We start from the raw sequence: 20,037 nt of genomic DNA, 5'->3' as shown, positions 1-20,037 counted from the left end.
CATAATTAACTTGTAAATCAACCAGAAAGTCTTTTAAATGCTATGGGGGCAATATATAAGCAGCATGCTTTGCTTTTCTGCTGCTTAACCTCTGCTTTAGGCAAGTGAGGAGTTGGGAGCAAGCCAGCCAGACTTCATATATGGAAGTGATATAATAAGTGACAGATCTTGAGCCCATTATCATCCAGAGGACTGGAACAAAAAAATATTTGACATAGGATGATGAATATGCCAGAACTCTGTTAAAAGTTCTGTGTGTATATAAACATGATTTTCGTTTGTGATCACAGCAAGAAGTGGAGCGAATTGTCTTTTCCTTCCCATGCTTTCCATGCCAGGCTGCACGCCATTGCTATGTGTGGTTCATACAACCATTCCTGTAAAAAAAATTAGTTCCAGATGCCTGCCTATGAGCTGCTGCTACTGCTACTACTGCTGCTGCTAGATGAACACTGGACTCCTGCCATAAATGTTGGGGATACACTGCATCTTCCCATTACTCCAAGCGCCCAGTCCCTAGAGAATATGCCTTACATCTCTTGAGGGAGTACTGATCCCACTCTGCCTACTTTGGTGCTTTCTGCTGGGGATACAAACCTTATTTGAAGCAACCAAGTTCTGCTCGAGTGAAGACTCTTCAGCTGCATACAGTAGATTTTCTTTAATGGACACATTACTTTAAACTAAGCCTTCACCATCTGTTCTACTCCCTAATTATCAATACAAAAACAAAGTCTACTCACAATTACACCAGTAACAAGTAAAGATGCTCGCAATTAAAATGCACGAACATACTCTTTGAGGAAATGAATATCCATCTGTGATGTTATTCTCACGTTCCAGACACAAATCAGTGCTGGAGGGAAGGAAGCAGAACTTGGCATGGGGGTAGGAGTGCAGGGATAGCTTTGTTCCCAAGAGGGGTGACATAGTTCTGCAAAGGCTGGACAGACTCTTGTGAAATTCTGACTACAGCAATCAATGTCAGGGGCAAGAAGGGCATAGAAGTGTAACACATGCACACAGAAGAAACTTTAGTGGAAACAGCAAGGGATTGTCCAATGTCAGATAAAGCCAGTTAGGACAAATAACACAACAGCCAAAGCAGAGTCTGCTTTATCTTACCTCTCCCTTTGTCAACAAGCAATCTTGCTAGAATGGATGTTTTCCTTGAGGTGTCTTCACTACGAAATTATCAGCAAATGATTCTCTCCAAGGACTGCCTATCTGACAAAGCTATCCTGCATATGTCTACTCAGAAATAAATCGTGCTTGGTTCAGCTGTGGCATACTTCTGGGTAACTGAGTAGAGGGATTGCAGATGAAGTTGGTGTTTTAGGTTTCTCTTACTTGAAATGACTTGGGCAATTACAAGGAAGGAATGGATAATATCTGCAGATGGAAGAATAATGGGACAAGACAGTGTCATGAATACTTTGAGAACTTGACAGATAATAGAGTTCATGAAGCAAAAGAGAAACGCTGAGCCCTAGGCCTTTGAGGAGTAAATTGAAGGAGCAAAGAGTCATGAGAAAATGTAAGCATGTGTGACTTAACTGATAGCAGCTAAAATATGGCTGATACTAATTAGCACTATTTTTTGGCAATATTGTTCCCCTTATGAAGGATCAAGATCAAGATAGGGAATGCCTAGTATGTGTGCATTTCAACAACTCTTGTTAATTATATATAAATATAAGTGGGCCAATCATTTTCAATAAAACAAAAAAGAGACATTTTACAAATACAATTTGGGAGACTGCATCCTCTCCTGCTAAAATTAGATGTGAAAAAAAGACTTCCTTTTTATTAAAAAAAATGCCTTCAGGGTCATGTCTCTTGTTCTAAAGGGCAAACCATGGTTCCTGGAGGTGCCCAAGTGTGGCCTTCACCCTATTTCAAAAAAATAAACATTGGAGGTTGGCAACTATAAGGAGCACAAACATTGGTGGGTGTGCGTGCATGCTGTGTGTTGCTCACCCCAGCCTGCAGCAAGCATCATGGAAGTGAAAAAAGGTTAGGATAGCGAGAACATCCCATACTTCACTATACAGGGATAGGTTCTGGGGCAAATGGAAGTATCTTGTGATATTTTGTGGGTTATCCTGCTAGAATAAATATAATAGCAATAATTGTGTGCCTTCAAGTCAGTTCTGACTTATGGCAAGTCTTTTCAGGGTTTTATAGGTAGAGAGTACTCAGAAGCGGTTTATCGTTTCCTTCTTCTGGGACACCTTGGAACTGTGCAACTTGCCCAAGGCTACCTCTTTCCCCAGGAGGCACAGTGGGCAATTGATCTCCCAGCTTCTGGCTCTGCAACCAGATGCCTAACTCACTGAGCTATCCAGCCAGCTGATATAAATATAATAAAGATATAATAAATAAATAGATAAATAGATAAATAGATAAATAAATAAATAAATAAATAAATAAATAAATAAATAAATGAATGAATGAATGAATGAATGAATGAATGAATGAATGAATGAATGAATGCTGAAATGTATAGTAATAGTTTCCTAAAGCTATGAATCATGTCAAGATTTTTGCATCAAGCTTGACTGGTAAAATGACTTGTTTCCAACAACTAAGGCCCTAGTCACATTAGGGGAATGTTCTCTAGTTATCCCCTCAGTTAGTTCGATGCTTTTTTTTCTGATCACACTACACAGAGTCAAGATTGAGATGTTTTCCCAGCCAGTGGTGTAACTATGGAGCATTTTCCCATCACCAGGAGGGTTGTGTTTTGTACCTTCGTTGTATAATTCCTTACAATTCCTTACAATCCTGTACAATTGCCTGTGTGCACGACCTGCCCTGCTTCTTTTGAGAATCAAAGTCAGGAAGGTGGCCAACATTACTGCAGCGTGCACATTTAGAAAACAAACTTTCGTGCCAATACATCAATACATTGTTAAACGTATGTCACGGGGGTGCCACCATTATATTACTGGCAAGTAATTTATTATTTTCCTGTAGGAAGATACATTGAAACATTGCTATACCAATGTCACGGGAGAGGGGGTGACTGCCAGTACTGCCGTGTTAATATTCCAAGTCAATTGTGTGCAATACATTTCTGCAGGAGCAGCCAGTGTAACAGACACTTTCCTAAACAGAAATTCCTTCCTGATCAATGTTCCCTCTAATTTCCACCACCACCACCCCTTTGTACGAGTCTGCCCCACCTTGCATGGCACTCCATTGCAACCAGAATGAAAAGGGATGGAAACAATAGCTGTGGGTGCACAGGGGAAGAGCAAAGCTGTGCAGAGGGGGTGGAGTCAAGTGCAATTGCGCAACTGCACACCTTAAAGCAGTGGTCCCCAACCTTGGGCCTCCAGATGTTCTTGGACTACAACTCCCAGAAGTCTTCACCATAATCTCTGCTGGCCAGGATTTCTGGGAGTTGAAGTCCAAGAACATCTGGAGGCCCAAGGCTGGGGACCACTGCCTTAAAGGGAGACTTCTTCTGATATATTGATGTACCTATAAATATAAATCTAGGGGCTAATTTGTCATGTGAATAAAGAAAGGAAATGAACAGGTACCATGGTGTAGCCAGCCATAATAATTCAAATAAGAGGAAATAAATTGGTACTGCTATGCCTTGGGATGTTCATTCTTGGATATAAACCCCATGACCATGATTCAGTACAACAACATATGGAAAGTATCAGGAGAATTATAAAACTTTTCCCTCATGTGACCAGGGCCTTGATATATCATCTGAAAAATCATATAGTTCAGTGTAACTAAGACCTTTAAAATACAAATTGGCCAAAATTCTATCAGTAATTTATGCATGTTTACGTTAAATCACATATGTTGCAGTGGCAAATTTACCTAGATACCAGTTGTGTTCTTCATTTCATGACTGCTGCATAACTGGACATACAACTAGGAATGCAACCAGCACCTTGTTAATGAGCAGAAAGTTGGGAACTGTCTAGATTCTTAATGGCTGAGGTCACCAAAGGCAGTGAGGGAGCAAGTTAACCCCATGCTCAAGCACACTGATTTAAGTCCCCCCAGAGAGCTAAATGAATGTCATTCACTTCTATGAGAAAAGTGGGGCACTACATCTAAGGACAGTATCTCACTGACAAGATCTTGCAGAAGGCCATAAATCTGTTACCAAAGCCACCCTTCTAAGGATCTTTGCTCTCTTTTTAAATGGACATGGCAGATTTGAAGGGCTTCAGGATAAGAAGACAAAAAAGCCCCACTGCATACATAAGTGGACTTGTACTCTGGCAATGTTATCTTCCACATGTGGATCTTTAGCTATGGGTATTTACATATCCATTAATGCAGCAAATGAATAGATCCAAATTCAATATAAGTTTCAGCACAACTCATATCAAGTATCACCACAGTTTATCACTTCCAGGATTTGACGTCTTAACTAAAGAGTGGCACAAACCTTTTCTAAGTCAAAAACCTAACAAGACCGAAATCTTGGCATCACTTCATGCTGATTGGTAACGTTTTGTTTGATTTTATTTTTATTTTTGAAGAATAACATACATGAAGTCTGACAGGCAGTTCTGACAATTGACATTATTAATCTTTTTTTTTTAATGTAGCACATGAAATGTAAACCGGAGCAGGAAAAAAAGACTAATGATATAAAATAAAATTAATCTTGATAAATGAAAAATCTGCTTCATTAAAAAAAGTGCCTGCTAGCTGTGGGGACTGATCTGATCCATATATATAGACACTATTTCTGGATGCTTTGAAGCCATGAATTAAAACCCTACCTTTTATCCCTTTTGAAGTCAGAATAACCAAAAAAAAAAAAAAAAAGGGTGTGTGTGAAATATATCCAAGTTTATTTTCCTGGCAAACTTACATTTATTTTACAACTTCAGCAAGGCTCACTCACAATTTGTTCAACAGATAAAATTATAATATTATCAAAATGGCATTCAATAACATTTCAACTAGTAATTGAACATTATTTAAACATTTTAAGACTGCCTGTGAAAAACCTTTCCAAAACAGCTTGCATAAAACAATCCTGTTCATATTTAGTCACAAGTAGATTCCACTCTGCTTAATAAATCTTACCCCTTGTCAGTTAGCCACACCCACCCCAGAACAAATGCCTCAGTTTTATGTCACAAAAACTATGAATGTACAGTACATTCAATACTAGAGTGAGAGCTATAAACTGTTACAACTTATTGCTATTTAAGTACATGTATTTTAGTTTTTCACCATCTGGAAAGTAGGAAAAAAGAAAAGCTGAAAAAAAAGAGAAACCCCCAAGTGAGTATAGTGAACTGGAAACTATATGATTCAGACATAAATTGTTTGCTATATTAAGGATTATCCATGTATTTGGGCATAGAGTTACATTTTTTAACTCAATCGATTTTTTTTTCTGCAAGATTTTGCATCTCTAGTCCTGCAGTAGGGGTAATTCTAGCGAATGGAGTATTTCTAGTGGTGGGTGGGTGAGATTCTTTTTTTATTATTATTATTCCTAATTTGGAGGAAAAGGCAGTACAGCTGTGCTCTCCATGGCCCATCTCCTGCATTCTGAATAAGCCGGCCTCTCCTAAAGAATAGCATGTTTTGAGCACTTTGACATGATTCTTCCAGAGCTCTCCCTTAACTGCTAAACATTTTAATTATGGCTGTGGAGAGGCAGGTTGGGTAAGAGTAGGATGACCCTTTTTCATTTTGCTAAGCACCGCTCTGCTTAACCGTCCCTAAGAGTACCCATTCTCAAAAGAGCTGCTTGCAATATCTATACACATTCAATCAAAACTATTACAGCAACAACTAATTATGGCCCATCATTCCCATGGCTCTTTGCCTTTAATGGTGCATTTCGCTGCTCCAGAATTACCGCAGAACAACGTGGCAAGAACATAACGAGCCATCGCCATCAATCTCCTGTGGATTCATTATGATCAAGAATTATCCACAGAATAGCCAAACAAGTTCAAAGCGCATCGGAAGCTTTAAACACCTCTATGGTCTGTGGCTAGGTGCTTTCACTAGCCTTCAAAAATACTCCTCTAATGCCTCTTATTTACTCTGGATCTGTGACTGGTTCCTTTCTAAAGAGCAGGTTGAGTTGACATGATCGCATCATTAAGATATTATATAAATTGAGTGGACTGTGATCCTTTATGCAGACACAAAGAGCAGGGAAGAGCTGCAACAGTAAAGAGGAAGAATAACCATCAAAGAATCTGGAGCATCTTTTCTCCAAGAAAAAACCAAAGGAATTGAAGGTTGTGTAGTTAAAGAAACTTAGAGACAAATTTGTCACTACAAGATAACCCATCATTCTAGATGAAATCACCATGATGTCCTAGAGACCTCATTCTAGCAGATCTTTATATCTGAGACTTTTGAACAAGACTTGTGTTTTCCTCCTGGTGACTACAGAAAAAGTAAACTAGTTTGCAAAAACTGAGAGAAGTGAAAATCTCCTACTGTCACAGTCAGATGTTTTCAGTAGGTAAAGAATTCCCTCTTTCAGCAACAGGCTATTTATAATGAATCATTAGGCCCTATGCACAGAAACTTTTCATTTGTGAAAGTACAGACAGTGGGAGAAACTGAAGCTTTTCCACCACTTTCATAGTACTGTTTGATTTTAAAGCATCTAACAATGCTTGTTAACAAAAGAACAAAAGAAAGGAATTGCTTCTTCAGAGAGCTAAAAATAATAATAAACATCATCATCTTAGAACTACAGAGCTGGAAGGGACCTTGTAAATCATTGAATCCAACCCCTGTCAAGTGACTAGCTTGTGGAATTCACTGCCACAGGACACAATTATGAGTATTAATTTAAGAAGACCAAAAAGGCAGAAAAAAACATCCAATGGAACCCTATAAACAAAGGCTTTGCATTCAATATCATGGTATCTTTGAATGCTATGTACCTAGAGGCAAATTGCAGGGCATGGCTATCACATCAATACTTGAGAAGGGCCTGGCTACACTTTGTACAATCGGCCAATCAATTTTGCTTTAAAAGTCATCTGCATAGCAGGGGTTAGTCCTTACCAGAAAAGAGGATATGAAAGGCAAGGAAGAGAAGCTTTTCCTGAGCTGCAAGGCAATCTTACCCCATCTTTCCTTTTTCTCTTCTTTTTTCCCCTAAGGATTGTACAGTTTTAAACCATATGGAGAGAGATCTGTTTGCTATTTGAAGGAGAAAAGAAGAAGTAAGGAAACAGATAAGTCTGGAGATTCAAATCCCTAGAGCTTGTGGCTGCAGCCATAAATTGGCACTCTCTTGGCCTCTAGCATTTCAAATTCTGAGAAGGGCACTGTGAGCTGTTGTTAGGAGCATGCTTGTACACGGTGGAGAGAGTAGCTATATTCAAGGTTCATCAGTGCATTTCTGCCATCACCCCCTGCTGATCAGAGCTTTTCATATACAGGCAATATGGTGCTGCTGTATGACAGACCTGGTATAGAGGCTTGCAGCATTAGTATTTCTCCTTTGCTTCTTTTTTCCCTACCACTACTCATTGGACATGGCTACTAGCAGAACACAGCATACCATGCAACTCTATCAGTGTAAGCTCTAGCATAATAGTAGCCAACTAATCATGGGATTACCTGCCTACCAGACAAGGAGGTTTCTCTGACAGGAGAGTCTATACATCATCATGACTGTGAGTGTGTTTTGAAGAGAACAACCAAACACCAGGTTACAGGGCACTAAATACACACACAGCAGATATTTAGTGTGTGGTACGCATCCCTGGATCTGATAAGCTTATCCAAATCATCATATTTCAAACACTGAAAACTTCTGCTCTTCAGTTCATATTATATATCACATTAGTCAAGAAGATTCTCATCCCTAGCTAGTCAAAGGTAACATTTGTTAAAAACTAAAAGAGCTATGTTTTGTCATTGGGCAATGTGCTTTATACTACTTAAAGTAGGACTTGCCTACATGGACTCAATTGGAGCAGGCTAAAGAAGGTTGCTTAAGGTCAGGTAGAGGTCCAGTATGCCATTTGATGCGATCCGAATGGCATGTGCACATCAAGCAACCCTTTTAGGTCTGATTCCCTGTTGAAAACAGCAATACCCATTCTTGCCTCTCATTCCCCCTCCCCCATTTCTGGGAAACTGTTTCCATTTTTTTAAAAAAAAAAAATCTAAGTAATACCGTGCATTAGCACTGCCACAGCAATTCTGTTTAAGTTTTGCTTCTTTCCTGTGCCCCTCCAGGGAAGAGTGGAGGAAATGATTAATTGCCCAATATTGTGAAGTGGCAGGTCTTCTTAAGTCACTTAGGTGCCAGTAGAAAGCTCTGGAGATGGACTGGTTCACACTAGCAATTTTGTTGTTGTTTAGTCATTAAGTCGTGTCCGACTCTTCATGACCCCAAGGGCCACAGCATGCCAGGCCCTCCTGTCTTCCACTGCCTCCCGGAGTTAGGTCAAATTCATGTCAGTAGCTTCAATGACACTGTCCAACCATCTTGTCCTCTGTCATCCCCTTCTCCTCTTGCCTTCACTATTTCCCAATATCTGGGTCTATTCCAGGGAGTCTTCTCTTCTCATGATATGGCCAAAGTATTGGAGCCTCAGCTTCAGGATCTGTCCTTCCAGCGAGCACTCAGAGTTGATTTCTGAATGGATAGGTTTGTTCTCCTTGCAGTCCAGGGGACTCTCAAGAGCCTCCTCCAGCACCACAATTCAAAAGCATCAATTCTTTGGTGGTCAGCTTTCTTTATGGTCCGTTTCTCGCTTCCATACATCTCTACTGGAAAAACCATAGCTTTGACTATGCAGACCTTTGTCAGCAAGGTGATGTCTCTGCTTTTTAAGATGTTGTCTAGCTTTGTCATCACTTTCCTCCCAAGAAGCAGGCATCTTTTAATTTTGTGGTTGCTGTTACCATCTACAGTGATCATGAAGCCCAAGAAAGTAAAATCTGTCACTGCCTCCATATCTTCCCCTTCTATTTGCCAGGAGGTGATGGGACCAGTGGCCATGATCTTAGTTTTTTGTGTGTTTTTTTTTTTTTTGAGGTTGAGCTTCAGACCATTTTTTGCACTCTCCTCTTTCACCCTCAGTAAAAGGTTATTTAATTCCTCCTCACTTTCTGCCATCAGAGTGGTATCGTCTGCATATCGGAGGTTATTGATATCTCTTCCACCAATAAACAGCAGGGAGACAATATACAGCCTTGTCGTACTCCTTTCCCAATTTTGAACCAGTCAGTTGTTCCATATCCAGTTCTAACTGTAGCTTCCTGTCCCATACAGATTTCTCACTCACATTTCTTTAAGGACTTGCCATAGTTTGCTGTGGTCCACACAGTCAAAGGCTTTTGCGTAGTCAATGAAGCAGAAGTAGATGTTTTTTCTGGAACTCTGGCTTTCTCCATAATCCAGCGCATGTTAGCAATTTGGTCTCTAGTTCCTCTGTAGCTCTAGCAATTACACCATCTGATTGCTGGCAAAAGGAGTGAACCAGCCCATCCACACAGTGGACCAAACAGCAGGACAAATGCCCATCTGATCATACTCAGAGTTTGAGTCATACAGTTTCATTCCTATGTGATAATCAAGATTCTGTGCGTAGTGGTGCAGCATGGGGGTCTCAGTTCAAGGTAGCAAACTGAAACAGTGGAATAGGAGGGGGAAAGCAGGATGCAGCACCTTTCATGTGTTTGCATGGGCTTGACCTAGCCTGAGTAAATAGTGTTGGTCTAGTTCTCGCTGAGCAAAGCAATCCATTTATCATAATCCTATTGAGAAAAGACACAGTAAATCAAAGAGACAACCTGCCTGCAAACAAATTACAGAGAGGTGTTGGCAAGAGGGGAGATAAGAGACCAAGAGGAAAAATGGAAAAAAAAAGAAAATTGAGAAACACTGCATCTTGGGATGGAAAAAATGGGAAAGACAAAGAACAGTTCAGAAAAATAACTTGGGGGGGGGCAAGGAGTATGAGAATGCAATTTTAAAACAAAATGCAAACCATTCACAGAACACTGTTTAATTCAAGTCAGATCCTATATCGAGCAGATAGATACCATTTTCTCATTACATTAAGACCATACAGTGAAATTCCATCGTATAGTACAGATACATCTTAAGGGGATTCGCTACTTTCAGATATTGAACTCCATCATGCAAAGTATTGCTTTTGAAGAGAGTTCAGGGACAAGAGAATCCCACTGCAAAGTGACTACACAAAGGAAGACAAACCACCCCGAGTGATGGTAGAAGTAACAATGCTAACACAGTACACTTCAGACTCAGAACGGTGCCTTTTCAACCTTCCTAAATAGGTAGCATGTCTTATGTGGGGAAATGTACAACCAGCTGCCAGGGCAAATTACATTACAATAAATGTAAATAAATCTATCTCAAGGCAGTCAGTAAGACTTTATCCTGTGCATGTCTCAAAAAAGGCTGACTTATGAACAGATACCAAATAACTGGATACAGAAAAGTTAACTACCCATTAAATTACGGATTTGATTCTAATCTTCATAAAGATTTTAAAAAAAAACTCAATGCTTGTGGGAAGGGATATCTTTAAAAGAAATACTGTATAGTCTAGATCCCACCCTACAGCCATGAACTGGATACAGTATTTCTGTTTGTGGGACCATATAAATAAGATCAAAGCCATAACCAATGATATGTAAGCAATAGAAACATGAAACAGCAATAAGGAAACTACATCTTTGAAAATAAATTGTATCAGTTTAATTTCTACTAGATGTGATTGGTTTGAAAGACCTGAGACCTTTCGGAAGTGAGTAATTTGTATGAGTCAGAAGTAACTTAATGGCACATAACTACAACAAGTGTGTTCAGAAGCATTCCTTCAGTAACGATTTCTTAAGAAAACCTTTTTATTTTTATGAATCAGTGCCCAATGAGATAACTCACACAGTTAGCAATTGTGTGACTATTAAGTAAATAAGTGAAGTGGGTCTAAAGAAAATTGGAACCCTGCTGAAGATTCCTGGGTTCAGCCCTTTATCTCTACTGCAGTCTAAAATCAGATCAAGACCTCCCAACACCTGTTGTAAGGGAGCTTGCATCACTGGAAGCTTCCTTCCCATTGCAAATAGCTGAAATTGGATCAAACCACAGTGTATGGTGGCACAGGGTTCAAGCTTTCTTACCCCTCCATCAGTGTACTGCTCTCAATTGCAGCCCTGTGTTTGTTCTTTATTTATTTTTTTAAATGTACTTATTACTTTCATGAATGGCATCTCATTTAGTTTGGCTCTGGATCAAACACACTTTCCCAAATGGAAGACTATGAACCTGTTGGTGTTATTCTGCAGAAATCCATATGGCAGCCAGGTGTAAAGGAACTTTACACATTCTTTAAAATACATGTGTACCTGCTGTCTATTCTGTAGGTGGAGACACGACAATGTAATGGTTCCTTACAAGGCTCTGGAAACAAACCCATGGACGCTTAAATTGTCCTAGAAAGAGAAGCTGAATAGGCATAGCTGTTGGTCAGGTCATCGGCAAAGGTCAAGTAAAATGAGAGGATTCATCAAGAGATTGAAATCTTTTCTTCAGCTGCATACTTTGATTTTAGGGATGAGCACAAATGTGCTTGTTTAGAGTGTTCCTTCCTCTCCCTTCTACCAAAACAATCAAGAAAAAATGACATTTATATAGTCCTTTTCATCCCTTTTTAGGCTAAATATCTAATAAAAATGTATTGCAAAGAAGAGAAATTCAAATAATCACCTACTATTGTCTATTTTGCTTTTTTTTTGAGATGGGAGGGAGGGGCATTTTAAACATACTCCTCTGTCTTTTGAAGTCTGGGGTCCTGCTCTCATCTTAAGTCAAGGCTTTCCCTTAAGGCTCCACCTATAGGCCACAGCAGAAACAGACACGTGGCTGCTCCACACCCAGATAGAATCCTCTATCCATTGGGCCATTTTATTCTCTTTCCACCAACACTGCCAGCTCCCCTAATCACTCCTTTGGCTTGCACTGGCAAAGAAAAGATTGGGAGGAGAACAGAGATGTCAAAACATTTATTTGAAGCTCCTTGACATTTCACAGTTTGCTTAGCAATTTGAAATAATTCATTTTCTTGTACCGTCTTCTCAAAGAAAAGCTTTGTACTTTCCTACAGAAACAGGTATCTCTATACAAAGATTGGGAGGGAGGAAGGGAGGGAAGGTCACCTACAGCACCAAAGCTATGGTGCAGAAGAAGGCAAAATTGTCCAGCAAAAAGGGTGGGAGGAGAAATTATACTTATAGCATAGGTACCTTGTGACCAGAGCCAGGATAAGAGGAACTACACCTACTCGGACTATGAGCCACCCCTCTGTTTATAGATGTTGTTTTAGACCAGGCACAACAGCACAATTCCACCGTGTTCTTAAAAATAAGGATAAGAATGTATTCAAAAGTTCTACAGCTTGTATGCAAGACAGAATTTTCATATTCAATGGCCAAAATCCTATTGTTTAGCATAGTAAGTCACAGCTCTAATAGGCCCATTTGAATCAATTAAGCTTACAGAGACGTTTAATTAAACTTACAGAGAAGTTTAATTGATTAAGCCATTAAACTAAGCAGCGGGGATTGGGCTCCATATGAACATACCCAGATTTGTTTAACTTTGGAAACTAAGCAGGATCAAAGATGGGGAACTACCAGGTAATCTCCCAAAGAGAAATCTGCCTGGAATTCTGAAAAGCCACTCTTACTTTTTCGTGACAATGCTGGCCTAGATAGACCTATACTCTATGCTGAGTATAGGAAACGTCTTTGTTCCTATTTACCTCTATTAAACATGCCCCCTAAGAATGACAATTATGCATTCTTTAAAATACATGTGTACCTGCACCCGAAGCCAGATTTCTGCACATGTACCTGAGAATATAAAGATATATTTCTGCTGTAGGAAAATATTAGTGCAAAACTAGTACATTTGCAGCAAATACGAATTGATTCAGGTGTTTTCAGAGGAGGCAAAGCTTTCAAATAAATTTGCCTCAGTTTGATTATCAAAAAAGCTTAAACAAATTATCAAAATAAATCCCATTTCTAAAACAAAGAACTTGCTATATGTCTTTATTTCTGTCATGTATAGCCTGTTTTTCTTCCACTGAGTTCAAGGCAGTGTATGGTTTCTTCACACAACCCACCTGTGAGGTATGTCGAGCTGGGTCAGACTGACAGACCCCAGGACACCCAGTGAGCTCACAGTGCCTCACGGAGGATCTGATCTGATAAAACCTTTATTGGCATAAGCAGAAATTGGACATAGTCATGGTGCTTTGTTAGGTAACTACATATACAAGTTATAGGCACCAAGAGGGCAGAAACATGTTAGACATCCTTAAAGGGACAATGGTTCATCCCATAACAATAGTATCAAGGAAGTCTGTGAGTTTCTACAATGTCAGTGTGGCGATCTACCTTGTTCCCTCTGTTTATTTTGGCCCTCACAAGGGATCATGCCCTTCTTCCTTCACGCTGCCACCAGGTATTCTCCTAATACCAATTATGTTATACCTGTGTGCTGCCAAAAATAAGGGATATAGAACTTAGGAATCAGAGATTTAATGAAGTATTCTTTTATTGTCAAACAAATCATAAAGGTAAATCACATAAAATCACTTAAGAAATGTGTCAGGTTTTAACACGGATTGGATTATGTATGCAATCACTTTTATTCCAACTACCATGTACTTTCAATCAATATATCTCTGGTAGTACTAGTAACTTCATTCTTGCTTGTTCAATATCTTTGTATCTCAATTCCCTCTCCTAACACACTCAGCTCAAATCACTAACCCTCTCCTTCTCTCTTCTAAACCCTAACTGCCATTCCACATCTCCAACTGTCTCTCTAACTCCGCCCCTCCTGCCCTATCCTTGGCTCCTCCCTTTTGAGCTTCTGTGATGGACAGGCAGGAATGACGTCACCTGTTGGCATTTCGCTACAGTCAGTCATCTCAGCCGCCAGCATATAGCAAACTTTATCCAGCTCTGATCTCCCTTCCAGCTTTAATAAAATTGAGGCTATCAACCTTGATCGGCCAATAGAGTGAAGTGGACAGTGCAAAAACATATGAACAAGGGTTTCCAACACCCTCTGTTCACATGGGCAGTGCCTTTCAGAATAGGGAACTGCATTAAATCTGCCATATACTGTAATATAGCAGTAGGCATGACATTGCATCTGGCCAAAGAAAAGGCCCTACGTTTTTGGGGGGATTTGAGCAAGGAAAGCTAGGCAGCAGGTTTACCCATTTTAGGAGGAACATGGAAAAACAATGGTGAACAAAATTTCTTGGCAACTGTGGGAATGTATGCCATAGCTAAACATATAAAGGTATTTCTTGTCATGTTAATATCCATGTTGTATGAACCATGTTGATCTCCTCATGTGATGTAATATGGTGTGTTACTGAGCAGAGCGTCCTATTGGCTCATGTAAACCTGACAGTTGATGTTATGTAACCGGTAAGAGAATAAAAGGAGGTGCCAGGCATCATTGGGGAGGCTGATATCACAGAGAGCTGAGCTGTTTTCACAGAGAGCTGTTATCACTGAACCATTTGAACAGCAACTTCAGCCAATGATCCTGAGCACGCTTTGAAAAGATTAATTCGACTGCAGTCTCCTTATTTCAGAGGTCTCTCCCTCCGGAACCTTTCAGGGACCTCTCCCATCACCACAGGTTGTTGGAGCCGGATTCCAACAGGCAACACTACAAAGGACCTAGAATTCAATATCCAAAATTCTTCTTTTAATAATTTTCACAGAGGACATGAAGGTCAATTTCCAAGTCTCGCCCAACATTCAGACCACTTCACACGTTAATGTATAACAACATGCAGTGGGCCACACAGTCATCTAGCAACAGGAAAGGTTGGATGCCTGACCCTCCACAAGAATCCTGTTTTCTGGATTAGAGCACAGCTCTGTAGCCCAAAAGATTGCTAGTCCTTTCTTTCGTTTTAAACCAAAGAGCACATGGCAAGACGTGAAGCTCAAGACATTAACTTGGTTGTAAACTACATTTTTAAAATGATAAGTAGTTGAAGTCGCTTTGTATTCATAATTTTTGTTCAGTCTTGTTCAAACTGAAGAAATTTAGGTCTAAATCCTATTATTAGTTCCAACTAGAGTAGACCCATTAAATAAACAGTACTTAGTAAGTCTACACTTACCTAAATCCCACTGATTCAAGGAGTCTAACTCTACTTAAATGTTACAATTAGATTTAGAGTTCATTATCTAGAATGAACAATTCTAGCAGAGATTTTTACATCCTACTTATTTGATGTAAATATGTTTACTTGGCTCTTCTACACGAGTAAGCTTACAGATTTCTTATACATTAGAAACACCATGAAGACTTTTAAGAACCTATCTGCCAACTGGTAGTTCTTATTTACCATTCAAAAGTTATACCGCCCCTGTGAAATACTATCTAAAATTTACTGGGGAGGCAACAGAAGGGCTGCTCTCGTAATTCTAACAGATCAAAGCCTGCAACATTTTTGCCTACAAACTTGGAATGACAACCTTTTATTGCAAAAAGCAATCATTTGGTAACATACATATGGAATGGTCTATATAACTCGTTCTTACCTCTAAGAGCCAAGCTACAAACGTTTTTCTTTCCAAGGCAGCTGGGGACCAGGATTGCAAGATGGGGTTGGGAGCATACTCCTTCCACTGTCTCTTCTTGCTCTGAACCCAATTAATTCTCTCCCCCCCCCCCTCCATATTAACACCTACACCCATCATTAGTCTTAGGTGAAAAAACATAGTGATACATAATCACAAAGACAAAGAAGAGAATACAGGAAGAGGTGGAGAAGGAAAATGACCATTTAAAGAGATGTAATTTAAAGGGGGAGGTAGCAACACTGCAGAATGTTACTTTTCTGGATGACTGACTACTTATAATGGGGGAGAAATGCTAGATCTCTTGTTATTCAAAACAGGATTTGGGTGGATGATATGCACTATTTCCACAGATGTGTGTTCTCGAGGCTTTTCCTTAGTGAACACACCACAGAAGCACCTCAAAGACACTCAAATCTGCACTGCAATAGTTACTGTCATTTGATTTTTTTTTTATTTTTTTTATTTTTTTGCGGTAGCAAAACTCAGATTATGGTCACACTGGCAATAATAACTGAATTTAACCATAATTTAAATCAACTCAGGTTTTATTTTTCACACAATGCAAGGGTGAAATCAATTTATATGGGCTGCAAAGTGAGTTTTTTTTTTCAATTGGCCAGCAGAGGCTTTTTAAAACACCTCACTTCTAAAATCAATTCAATTCAATGTGGTTTGGTGGATGTGAATGCTGCTGTCATTTTAATTTGCGCCCATCTGGATTTTGGGTGGCAGGGATACCACTGTTTTTCCTTTTAATTTTTTTTTAATTATTTCTTAAAATGTTTATTGCTGCATCACTTCATCAATATGTTTAGCATTACAGCCATCTACCCCATTCTGTTAATTTGGTCAAAGAAGGAGCCAGTGGAGCAGAAGACCAGTGGGCACAGAGCAGGCGTGCCTGAACACAGATTATGTATCATGCATTGCCCCACAAAGGAACTGGAAGTCTTCCCCTCCCTCCAATTCTCATTATTTCATCATTAATATGCTCAAGTCATCTCTTCAGTGTTTCCCTCGTGGTTTCTAGCAAGTACGTATTATGACACCAGATGGCACCTCCTAGACACACTTGATGTATTACAGTGGTGCCTCGCTAGACGATGATAATCCGTTCCACTGAAATCACTGTTTAACGAAATCATTGTCTAGCAAAAAGCATTTCCCCCATTGGAATGCACTGAAACCTGTTTAATGCGTTCCAATGGGGAAGAATCATCAGTGTCTAGGAAAGCCGCTTTGCGAACCACCAATCAGCTGTTTAAATCGCTGTCTTGCGAAGCTTAGGTCCCAAAAATGCCTGTTTGCGAGCGCAGAGGGAGCTGTCAAAATCGTCTAGCGAAAATCGGTTTGCAAAGCAGGGATCAAACATTGTCCAGCGAAATTCCCCCATAGGAATCACTGTTTTGCGAATCGCTATAGAGATCGCAAAAAGCCAATGTCTAGCAAAAAAACTGTCATGCATGGTAACTGTCTAGCAAGGCACCACTATACTTACTTTAAAATAATTAAATAAAATCCAAACCTTTAAAAACAGCGTGCTCATAAAACAGAAGGCAAAATTACTTGATTTCAGCATTGTGGAAGCCAAAAATGGTTTAAATCACCAGAAATAAATTTATTTCCATTCAGTGCATGTGAAGACAGCCACTGCTTTAAATACCACATGACCTGAACCTGATTTCTAAAAATTCTGAACAGAAATCAATTCAAATTGTCAGTGTGACCACAACCTCAATTGGTGTAAATCAGCACAAACTCCCTCTGTTTACTCTAGGGAAGACTTTGCTCCACCTTTTAATAACATCTTCTAAGAATCTAGCAGACACATCAATTAAGGCTGTCTCATTAGTCAAGTGTGTGTGGGGGGGTTTACCTCCCCTGAATATTTGAGGTGGGGCACCTCCATCCTGTTCCACAAGTTGCTTGCAAGGCTAGATCCTGTGCAGAACTCATGGGATCTTTAGGCCTGGTAGACGGTGAACTTGGTATTTGGCTGGGAACAGTGGACATCCCCACTGCTGCCCTGTAGAGCTTGTGCTTTTCTGGATGACTGCTGCTGCTACAAAGCTGGCTGCTTTTCTTCACTTTCATACAATGCCAGAGAAGAAGGGCGTCATCCTTCCAGAAGGCAAGACTAGCAATGTTTAGTGTTGGCTCTTTTTCTTGAATGGCCAGCTCTGAGTGGGTCTTTGGAGGAAACACACATCACAGCTGGTCTCACAGATGACTCCTCCCACAGTGCCTTGACTCTGAGAGCTACCTCAGAGCCAGGCATTCATGAAAAAGAACTAGCTTGGCGTATGAGTCTCTGAAAGTGACATCCTGTGTTTCTGCCTCCTTCCGCCATCTTGCTCCTCCAGTGCCACACCTTTTCCCCTTACTGACCGCCCTGCCACACACATTAACAATGTGTTGGAGGGAATGTGATGGGAGTGGTGGCAGCAAATAACCTTATACAACAGACAGCAATGCTTCACTTTCCGCCAGAAGCACAGATGTGTAGACACATATCTCCATAAGAATCAGGACTTCAATGCAGTGAAAATTAGCACTGTAACTTATAATTGATTATTTTATGTTACCAGTGATTTGCAGGTACAAAGTTACTTTTTAAGTATAATGAGAAACAAACAATTATTTTCAAATGCTGTATTTAAGGTACCGTATTTTCAGAGGAACTTTTACAGCATTTTTTTTTCAGATTTTCAAACTCTCTTATCAATCCTAAATGGCAAGGATTTGCCTTTTATATTTTTATAAATATTTCCAACATGCTGGAATATTTTCATATGACAAGGTTTTTAAAAATCAGCCACAAGAGGGAACCCAACTATTTCCTAGTTTCTTTTGCCCTCTTGGCAAGGACGATGCAGGACGGTGCAACCTGTTAATAACATGCAATGCAATGAATTACTTGCTTGACTGGAGCAATGTGGTTACCAAGAAGTAACAAGTAACACTATGAATTCCTTTTAAAATACAGTGTTTTGAGCTCTGATAAGAATACAACCCAGATCATAGGCTTACGTCTATTGGAACTCACGAAGTCCTATAATCTCATGACCACATTTTCCCACAACTTTCAATCCTTGAAATCCTTCTTTCTCTCTAGCATACAGTTTGTACATCCATCTCCAACAACCTCCCACACCTCTCTATCTTGAACAAAAATGCACAGGTCAGCAACTGTCTAAACCAGTGGTTCCCAACCTTCGGTCCTCAGATGTTCCTGGCCAGCACAGCTAGTGGTGATGGCTTCTGGGAGTTCTAGTCCAAGAACATCTGAGAACCCCATGGTTGGGAACTACTGGTCTAAACCATTCTCTCTCTCTCTCTCTCTCTCTCTCTCTCTCCAATCTGCTTCATATCTTTCTTCATGTTTTACTTTATTTATTTATTTATTTATTTATTTATTTATTTATTTAATTAATTAATTAATTAATTAATTAATTAATTAATTAATATCCCACCCATCTAGACCAAAGTCTACTCAAAGCTAACAACACTCAATAATAATAAAATAAAACAACATTAATACAGTTGAAGATAGCAAATAAATTAGGTATTGACAGGAGGGAAGGCCTGCCTAAAGAGCCAGGTCTCGAGTTCTTTTAATTCTTCTCTTGTTACAAACTTTAATGCTCCTTTAATTTTTCACCTGCTACAAACCACACAGCCTGAAATACTTTTAGAAATCAATACCCTGATTATAAGGGGCAATGAAAGCTGCACTGCACAATGCACAGGCATGCTCAGATTAGATATCACTTAGGTCTTGACAGTTTCTTCCCAGCTATCTCACCTTCTGCAAGTAACAGCATTTGGTAATTTCATCAGCAGAACCATGTGACTCCTGAAACTTGTAAATGCCATGATCAAAAGGATTCTCAAGCGCCAGTGTTAACAGTGCATGAAGCATTTACTATATGTACGCTAGTTAAGATCAATGGGAACACATGCTAGGTTTGGTGTTTTAGGGATTTATAGTCAGCAGAACCATTCTAAAACCCTCCTTAAATTCTCATCTGCTGCCACATAACTTCTACAGGCTTCAACCAACAAAAGCTATCTAATCATTCCTAAATCTTTTCTAACACAATAACAGCCTCTCCCAAAAACTAGCCTTGGGCAAACAACAACCTTTTTTTACATGTTGTCTAAGAGCAGGATCCATTAACACTTCCAGTGCATGCACTTTTTCCACAGAATCCTATCTGATTCTTTTGGCTTGTATCACTCGCAGGAAGTCAATATATATATATATATATATATATATATATATATATATATATATATATATATATATATATATATATATATATATATATATATATATATATATATATATATATATATATATATATATATATATATATATATATA

General features: G+C 39.4%; 1 protein-coding gene across 8 annotated transcripts in view; it reads right to left on the bottom strand.

Annotated features, from left to right (window-relative positions):
* EPHB1 (EPH receptor B1) overlaps positions 1-20,037 on the bottom strand; it is a 436,605-nt gene that overhangs the window by 315,735 nt on the left and 100,833 nt on the right. The gene's annotated exons all lie outside the window — the stretch shown is intronic.

The sequence above is a fragment of the Pogona vitticeps genome, chromosome 3, assembly GCF_051106095.1.
Source record: "Pogona vitticeps strain Pit_001003342236 chromosome 3, PviZW2.1, whole genome shotgun sequence".
NCBI lineage: Eukaryota > Metazoa > Chordata > Lepidosauria > Squamata > Agamidae > Pogona > Pogona vitticeps.
Note: the sequence above shows the minus strand (reverse complement) of the source record. Positions and strands in the feature narration are given on the sequence as shown.